The following is a 10,169-nucleotide window of genomic DNA, read 5'->3' as shown; positions in this document are numbered from 1 at the left end:
ACGCTACGGTGGATACAATGGTAGTAAACTTGGCAAAAGCCGCACTGATTTCTGGCGGCTGCTGTGTTGGCGCAAGATGTTAATAAAAATGCATTCAACTTTGCCAACTGGAGCAGAATTAAAGGCGCGTTGGCTGACATAGATGTCCTCGGGTATCAAGTGAATTTAGTGGAAAATTACTACTCACAGACTCTCCGCTACGGGAAGGATGAGGTCCCCAAAGAGTATCGGTACTGGGTCCCTGTTGTAGAATATTATGCATTATGGGGTGCTTGCACTTCCCGTCCCGGAGGGGGACTACAATTATCGGTTTTGCTGATGACCTAGCTGTGGTTGTTACAGCAAAACCCTCAGAAGATGTTGAGGTCTACGCGTAAGAGACAGTGGGAATAGCAAATTCCCTGCTAGAGAAAGCCGAGCTGACTTTGGTGGACGCGACAACGGAAGCAGTGTTAATAACGAACCGCAGGAAATATAACATTGTGAAAGTGGAAGTCGGTGGATATAGGGCTCTATCAAAGCCGTCTATCAAATACCTGGGGGTGATAATTGACAGCAAATTGAATTTTAGGGAACATCTAGAATATGCATGTTAAATAGCAACCAGTGCCACCACGGCACTTTGCAAAAATTTTTGCCGAATATTGATGGGCGAAAACACTGTCGGAGGTTGCTTCTAGCTGGAGTGGTGCATTCCGTCCTGCTTTACTCGTCACCTGTCCAGGCAGAGGCTCTTGTAAACTCTCGGATAAGGAAGCAGGTGATGGCTTTGAGTGTTTGCAATGCTTTCAGAATCACGTCAGATGAGGCAGTATTGTTGGTGGCGGGCATAATCCCTGTCGATATTCTGGCGAAAGAAATGAGTGTGTTGTACCATGCAAGACGTATGGAGGGCGCAGAGAGCGTAGGAATGCGGCAAGGTTAGAGTCGCATAATGTCTGGCGTCGAAGATGAGACGAGTCTACGAAGGGATGAACGCACAGGCTCATTTTCAACATTAGGGAGCGGCTTGAGCAGAAACGTGATGAGGCCTATTATCACATTACCCAGTTCCTCATGGGATACCGTGGTTACTACAAGCAGTATCTGCACCGCTTTGGGTTGAATGACTCTTCGAATTATCCTAGAAGCGGTGCCATAACGACCAGAGCATGTGATGTTTTGCTGCCTAAGTTTCGCAATGGAGAGGAAGAACCTAAACCAAGCATAGAGCAGGAGTGTGACCCCGGAGAACTTAGTTAGGAAGGCAGTAAAGTCGAAGAAGCACTGGCATACGGTTTGCAATCGTGAAAATACAGGAGAAGTTGCTTAAGGGGCAAAGAAGGAGGAAAGCCGAAATTAGGAGAAGGACGAGTGCCTTTGTGCTATCTAGGGTATATAGGGTCGAAAATCATAACAGATAGCAGTTACGACGATGAAATCCGCACACGAGTCCTTATGTATGCCAGTTCTTATGTATTCCTCGGACGGACAGATATTGAATTAATTCAATATCTGTTCATCTGTCTGCCTGTTACATCCGATTTACTCAGAAACGGCAAAACCGATCGTCACGAAATTTGGTGAGAACATGTGGTCTGTGTTATCTCTCTACATGTAGCAAGGTGCGTCAGTTTGTATCGAGTTTGAAGAGAGGCTTCCCATGCATGTGTGTAGATTTTTTTCCACAGGAAATGGTCATGTTGGGTACCAAATGAAAGGGATCGTTTAGTACTTTTCGAAAGTGATGTTATTTCTTATATTAGATGAAACGTAGGGCTCAACGTAGGCTCAAAATGTGCGCCTCAAAAAATGAAACAGGTCTCGTTCTCAGAGCCTATCCAACCGAAAAATCTGAAAAAATTACAGTGATGCATCGGTATGAAATCTAGGTCCCAAAAAACTTCCCATTCGGGTATCTGCACAAATAAAGTTAATAATAGTATTCTTTCCATGTTTTCGAAATTTACCCGAAAGGGGGCTTTCGAAAATTTTCAAAGAGTTGATTCTAGAAGTACGAAATTTGGTACGTTTATAAGCAATAACACAACGCAATGCAATTTTGGAAAGCTTTACAAAAATTAGTTTAGATAGTTTGGATATATTTAACAATAAGTGTCACGAAAGCTGTAAATAACATAGCGGAAGGAACAGTTAGAGGCTTAAGATAGGAAGAAGGTACGGAGAAAAGTGTGCTGTCAGCATTCTCTATGTTAAACGTCCTTAACTTTGGATAGTGGGAACATATCATAAGATCTTTAAGCCAGCTTAATATAACACTTACTTGGCACACAATAGAGTGTAAACCATGCATTTGCACCATGGAAAAGCGACAAAACCTGAGGGTACTAATTAGAATGATATTTGATATTGGAAAACCGAGAAACCACTTAACACATTATTTGCCAGTCAAGCAGGCTATCCACGTATAGTTCGACAGTGAAGTCCTCGGTGTTTTGCGTAGGTACCTGTCATGGAGACTTAATCCTGCGGTCCTCTTCAGACACGGATTGATTTTGTGACCACAATCAGAGCCCCGTTGAGACAAGCGCAACGGTACCAGTCTATACCAAGTGCATGGCTTAGCATTTATACTGGTGGATGCAAGAATTACCTAAATCTCTACCGAACTATGGAGTGCGGCACCCGTGTTGATACGCGACACCACGTCGAGGCCCGAAGGTCTCTTCTCGCTCGAGCACAACCACAGCCCCCCATGAAACTACCACTAGGGGGCCAACCGCAAAAAACCGAGCTGTACTCAGATACGACAGGAATTCTCCTAAAGTATAAGAGTCCAGGGGCTACCTCGGTTCACGTGTAGTTTGAGATGTCAATTTCAGTCCACAATTGACCGGCGCCTGAACGTGGATGGGAGGCTTTGGCCTGTCAGTTTGGGCTGTTAAAGCGATCCGGCGAACCGGCCAGACATGTTTCTTTATGCTGTGAGCGAGATTTCTTGTTTGTTTAGGATGTGAACGAGAATTTTATGGGCATTTTTATCGCTGCCGAAAATTTTCCATATTTCAAACTTTCATCTCAAAACCTTCCGCGTCCAGAGTTGAACTAATGATGTGGTGGCTGGCCTGTACGTGGATGGTTCTTTCAGTTCAACAGGCGCCCGGGTGCGCTGCGGGCTTAAGGGTGTGCATATCGATGTTATTATATGCGACAGAACCTTGGGAATGAAAGCATTTAAGCAGAAAATTCGCCGTGAGCCTCAATAAATGAAGCATTCGAGGTTGCGGAAATGATACCGATTGATGTCTTGGCGGAGGAGATATAATTCATGCGGAAAAATAAGGTCTTAATTAGAATTTGGTTGGAACTAGACAAGCAGGATCACCAGAGTTAGATGATCCCATCCTTCGCTGGTGTTCACTACACATTACACAACGATTTCACACGCTTTATGCAACTATTTTTTGCTGGTAAAAAAAAAGGAAATATGGGTCAGCTTAACTTTTTATCGGATTGTAGAGTCTAGGTATACTGGTACATATATAACAAAGAGTTAAAAGTAAAAATAAAGTACCTTTTGCTGATCTTTGATGGAAACTTTTATTCATTTCTTCCACAAGCTCGCGTAGCTTTCCTCCGTTGAGTATGAAGTGACATATAGAAAACAGACAGAATGAGTAGATCAATATCAACAGGAGTAAACCGGTAACTCTATCCAATCCATCGCTCCAGTTGTCATAGACAGCCTTAATTTGGAAAACTGTCATGTGGAAACATAGCAGGATCATGAACATCTCGAATAACCTTCCAAGCAATCGAAATACCCATGACGAATGCCTGGAATCCACTGGCCACATCGCCATTATCTGAAGAAGGAATCTTTCGAATTGAAAGAAATCTTCGATTTTTGTTTCTGGTTTCAGAAAATATTTCAGCGGCTTTAGACGGAACATTGTCTGAAAGTGTTTCCAAAAAAACTTCACAACGGAACGGATGGCACTGAAGTCTGATCCGCCTTTGAATTGAATGGCTTCTCGATATAGACTGGCTGAGAAAAGGCTTCTGAAAGCGTTGATAGATAAAACCACTTTAATTGTTAATAACCCACAATGCATAACCTATAATTTTCAAACGAAGGACTTAATTTGTCCGAACGGGTGACGTACAAACAAATCTGTAATTATTAGCTTTTTAGTATAAACGGATAAAAATAAGTTTAGGAAATTCTACCCCGGACTCCCATCAATGTAACCTTTCCAATAATTTATGATATTTAATTATTTTTCGAAAACACCTGACTTGGAAAATTAGGCCATGTACGTATAATTTAGAAAATGTAAACCATAAATTTTGGAAATTGTCGTCAAGTTCATTCCATCTATTCCATAAATCATAAAATGTAATTCCTGTTAACGTAAGCCTACTTATTGAGACCTTATGGCGTAATTGGAAGGTCCTGTGAAGGACACCCTATCACGAAGGTTTTTCTGAAACATTAACTCAAAGGAAAATAAGTGGGCAACGAAGCGCTCTGGACTTTAGGTATGAAAGATTCGGTGGATTTTTTATACAAACACGTAGTGTTAACTTGCTGAAAATAGGCAATTTGGAGCCACTTCAACTTTGTTAATCATAGTGGGATATCTACCAAACTTTCTAGTATGACGCTCTACATTGCGATCCACATTACTAAGCAAATGATCTTAAAGCATTGTCCATCATGATTATTTTTAGATTTTTCTTTCTTTTCTGGGAATAATCCCTTAAATTAAGCAACCCCTCTTTAACCACCTCCCCCCCATCCTCAATTTTGAAGTTAATGTCAAAATGAAACCACGGCGAAAAAATATTCCCTGCTCTTGCATGTATCGGGCCCTCTTTAAAGTCAACATACAACAATGTCGTCCCAACCCTCCGACCAAATTTCTTCTCAATATGCATCACCATCTCTGAGAAAAAGGCGTGTGACAGGCAGCCCGAGAAAAGTGGGTTACATTGCATGTCAAAACCAGCAATACATTCATCGCCTTTTCTGAAATTGTGACGCTTTCACTGCTACTTTTGCTCTCCAATCACCACATCAACTGGCAAATGGTCATAATTCCAAGTACTCAGCGAAAGTACACCAATTATGCAGCGCAGACAGGTGTTAACGAATGTTGGGAGTTTTTGACTAATAGTGATGGCCACTTTCCATTTGCAGCGTAGATAAAACACGGGGAATGGGTTCGATATCCCAGGTTCGCTGTACAGGATTCTGACTAGTCGGTTCAGGTTACTTTCAGCGTACCGCGGGTATATGTAGCTTATTGTCGAAGCCATTAGAATTTTCCTTCATGTATGCCATTCTTATCAAGGACCTTGCAAAAGAAGCATTTTTTTCTATAGACTTTCACGATACGTACCCCGCACCTTGTAATTCACGGTAACCCGGTGCAATCCCCGCATTTTTCAACGAAGGTCTAATGGGCAGGACAGCTATAAACGGCCGGTATTGAGGTTCAGCGATTTGATTTAAATGCCAATTTGGACATTATCCACTGGACGTAACCAGTGAGGTCTTCATACAAGGAACTTCATTATGCTTCAAGATGTGACCAGAGGAGTTGACTATGTCATTGATCTCTTGCCCCCAAGACATAAGATAATTCGGAAGAAAATCACTGGATCCGTTACAACTTTAGGAAGTAAATTCATCGCTGCAGGAGATTCCAGTGCGGTGCATAGTCACTTTAAGGTTAGTGTTTCCTAGAGGTAAAGAATATGAGACAATTTTAGCCAGTAAATTTGACTATATATCAGTTGGCCATCCTACTTTCTGGCCAACTGACCACAGTGAAACACCAGATCTGGTCGATTTTCTGGTTTAAAAAGGAGTACTTGGAGTAATGAACAATGATAAAACAGACTACGAACTATCGGCAGGCCATTCTCCGGCATTCATCTCAGTATATTATATACAGGGGCAGTAAAATATTTAAATAAATAGACTGACGATTCGGGGATATACAGAAAGGATCTCCTAAAAAACCGCACTGGCAGGGAAAACCGACAACACCTTCGGACCGGACGCAGCAGAGTAAAAACATGACGGTTAGCTCTTCCTGCTTCCCACATCATGGTGTTCACAAAAGGACCTGGACATCGCCAAATTGTTGGATATTCATTCAAATTGACCATGGATTAGATACAACCATTAGTTATATCAGCTCTATGACGACTCAGCAGGATCGGTGGTGGTAAAGCTACGAAAATTGCAGTAGGTCGGTCACGTAGAATGAATGGATGACAAGCGACTACCTAACAAGACACACCCAAAGGTCGCCGCAAAGTGGGAAAGCCACGCCATCGGGAAGGATTCAGTGGACGAAGTCAGTTAAACGCTGCTGAAATTTCCCAACTTTTGTAAATAAAATTCAGCTCAATATGTGTTACTGTGTATGGCTCTCCTGATTTGGACTAGTTTGCTTGAAAGCTAATGCGATCCTTGATTTTTCCTGGATTTCGCATATTGAGGCATATATTTTGATGCATCTCAGCAATAAAACAGGAATAGATACTAACTTTGATATTCAATTTAGTGTCATAATCGTAATTATATTAATTATCAAATCAAAATCAGCACCTGAAAAAGCTGTCGTCCTTCTGTCCGCTGAACACCAGATTGCTTATTAAATTTTTTGTCAATATGCAACTGGCATAAAAGTGAAAATGTTTAGTTAGGCAAGTACATTTACTGCTACAAAAAATAACGAGTGGGGTTTGGAAAGGCATCAGGAATGTCAATGCGTGGGTGGTTCCCAAACACCCTGATTCAGAAGAGTTGGTAGACAATTTCAACTTCTCAGGAAATTCTCGGAAGACCATACTGAATGGCTGGAGGAGAGCTATCCTAAAAGCCTAAAAAGATGGCGAAACAGACTGTGAAGGTCCATCACAAATATTGAAGCTCCCTCGCTTGAATGTCTCCATGCTAGTTAGGACCGGTAAGTGGGAGGGGGGAGGGTCTTTTGGGTACTTCAATCCCTCAAGTTTGATCATGACAAAAGTTCACAGGTTCTTTTACCCGATGCGTGGGTCCGCACCGGATCCTGAAAATTCCACAAACAGGGAAACTCGCGTTGGGAAACCGGAAGCTGGATACTTGAGGTATGAAAGGTTTTGTGTATTTCTTTTATAAAACATTTGAGTGAAGATTTGTCCCATTGGTACCTAGCACGTAATGTGTATGCGTAGCCCCCACCCCCTTCGACTTCGACTTACGTTCGATTCTAACTTTAATAAAAAAAAAACAAGCCTGCTAAAAGATGAAGGTGATGTGGTCCGGAAATTGGAGTATGCATCAATTGTAAGTATGACAAAAATCTTAGCAGAGAACGACGTTAAAGCTAAAATCGGCGACGAGAAAGGCGCGCTTTCCACGCTAGGAGACACATCGTGCACTGTCGAATAAAAAGTCAAGTGCGTGCTATACGATCAATGTACTTCGAGGTACTAAATGAACTACACTGCTCCAAGAAAACGAACGCAACAGACGAAGCAGCAAGGACCTAGATGAGATCACCACAAAAGCGCAGATCTACGAGGCCTTAAAAACTCAATTTGGGCTAGATTCGATCCTTGAGTCTGATGTGACCAGGCTAAGTAACGCATATGATGTTACTCAGACGGCTACAGAAGCCTTGCCATTCGAAGCGGCGAAAAAGCTATCGCTTTTGGCTGGATCAACTGTCAACTGTGAGAACAGATTGTTTCAAATGCCTGGAATTTAGATACATTTCGAGAAACTGTAAAAGCAAGTACGATAGATCTAAGCTGCGCCGAAGATGCAGAGAGGAAGAGCATACTGCCAAAGAGTGCAATGCGAATCCTCAATGCCTGGATATGGGGAATAGACTTACGTTTGTTAGCGACACATTACCTAAGGATCCCTAGTGGCAAGTGGCACAGCGACCATCAGGCTATCATCTTCTAGATGGAGCGTAGGACAGGTCCAAAACGTATCAAGAAAACTGCAGCAACGGATTGGCCATCCAAGAAACTTGGTACGCAAATGTGCGCGGAAATACTTCTGCAAGAGGCGATGCCGATGGAAAACGCAGAAGAAAGAATGACGCATGCCACGCCGTACTGTACTTAAGCGTGGAATGTGGAAATCGATGAACTTCTGAAAGTTACTCTTAAAGTCAGGAGACGCAGTCAACGTAGCAGGAACCGGCCTGAGTCTGATGAGTTGCACAACCGATATAAAACGGCAAGGAAAAAACTGCAAGCAGCCATCCCTAGAAATGAAACTGACCACTTCAAGACATTACGCAAGGAAGCCGACTCCGACCTATGGGGAGGCGCATGCAACGCAGTCATGGCATCAGTTAAGGGTAAACGCTCGCCACCCATCACTGCTGCAAAGAAGATTGTGGAAAATAAAGCTCCAGGCTTAAATGGCATTCCGAATAAAGTTCTGGTTATAGCCGTTAAAACAGTTCCAAGGTGATTCGCTAAAATATCTACGACGTGCCTCAAAGAAGGGGTTTTCCTAAAAAAGTGGAGGAAGCAGAAGCTTGTCCTAATCGCGAAGCCAAATAAACCTTTGGGTGATACTTCGTCTTATTAACTTATATTCCTACTAAGTGGCGTTGGCAAACATCGACAATAGGCCTTTACCGGTCACATAAAGGGCCAATGGCGTCTCAGATAGGCAGTTCGGATCTCTTGAGGGCAATATCTATGGTAGAAAAAGAAGACGAGGCAGATCCTGCCTAAGATGGAGCGATAGCGTGGACTCCAGGACGCCAGACAACTTTTGGGGATATCGAATTGGTGGATCTCGACGCAAAACCGGGATGTCTGGAGTTCCTTATTAAGGCAGGCCTAGGCCGGATACCGGTTGTTGCGCCGTTGATGATGATGAATAGTTACTCCCGACGTGGAGAATGCTTTCAATATTGCCAAATGGAGTAACATAATTGCGGGTTTAGTCAAATCGGGCACTCCCAAATATGTTGTTTATAATCATAAAATTCCTTCGACAGAGGCTTTGCGTTACGATCCGGACGATGAACCTAGATGCATAGAACAATTTAAGGGATTCCACAAAAATCAGTCCACGGTCTGTCTCTCTGTCTCCTGTGGATAATTATGTACGCCGGAATTTTTAAGTTGCAAATGCCCAAGGGGATAATAATCGTTGGCTTTGCAGACGACATTCTAATGACTATCGTAACTCAAGATATTGGGGAGATCGAGGTCCGCACAATCGAGGCAATTTTTTAAATAAAATCTTGATAAGAAAACGCTAACCTGACGCTTTTAGAGCATAAAACCGAAGTAGTTTTGATTATCAACTAAACGGAACAAGGAAGCAAACATCGAAAAGATCAGAATTGGCGAAGACATCTTATATTGGCAACCAACGCTTAAATACGTATATACACCATGGTTGACCAGAGACTAAAATTCAAGCCTCACTCTGAGCAACAAAGGATTTCGGGGTTGCTACATTGTTGGCAAGATTGTTACCAAATCTAGGTGGCCCTAAACAAAGCCGTCGACTCCTTACCTTGAGAGTTATCAAATCCATCTTTGTCTATGCAGTCGGGGCATTAGCATTAAATATAGAAGCAAATAGAAGAAAAGTCGCAGCCTCATATCATGTGCTTACCGTAGAACATCAGACGAAGCAGCATGTGTGATAGTAGGAATGGTCCCCATCAACATCTTGGCAAATGAGTGTTGATGCCTCTATGGCCCATCATATGCAATTGGCGAGTTCTGCACATATCGTCGGCAATTAGTGTGAGAGAGCGGTAAAAAGGATGGGATTCTGGAGTGGTAAAGAAGATGGGATGCTTCAATTAAAGGAAGCTGGACCCATAGGATTATTCCAGATGTCTCAAAGTAGATTACATGAAGGCACAGTGAAGTTAGTTGCGACCTGACTCAATTCTTAAGCGGGCAGGGAGGGTACCGTGCATACTTTTATTCCTTCTGGCGTGACGATATTCCATATTGCTCACTACGCGTGATGACTCTGGAGTATACCCGAGGTTCGCCGCACACAGAGCGGGAACGGAAATTGACGTCGGGGCGCGGTTGTCTGGAAAAACTTGGAGAGTGGTGGAAAAATTAATGAAGGCGGTCGACAATCTGCTGAGGAAGGAGGGGCTTCGGAGTAAAGTAAATAACGGCACGACCCGCAGTTCGTAACCGATCCTGCCCCGCAAAGTAAT

This window comes from Hermetia illucens, chromosome 6 (assembly GCF_905115235.1).
Source record: "Hermetia illucens chromosome 6, iHerIll2.2.curated.20191125, whole genome shotgun sequence".
In the NCBI taxonomy this organism is placed as follows: Eukaryota; Metazoa; Arthropoda; class Insecta; order Diptera; family Stratiomyidae; genus Hermetia; species Hermetia illucens.
Note: the sequence above shows the minus strand (reverse complement) of the source record.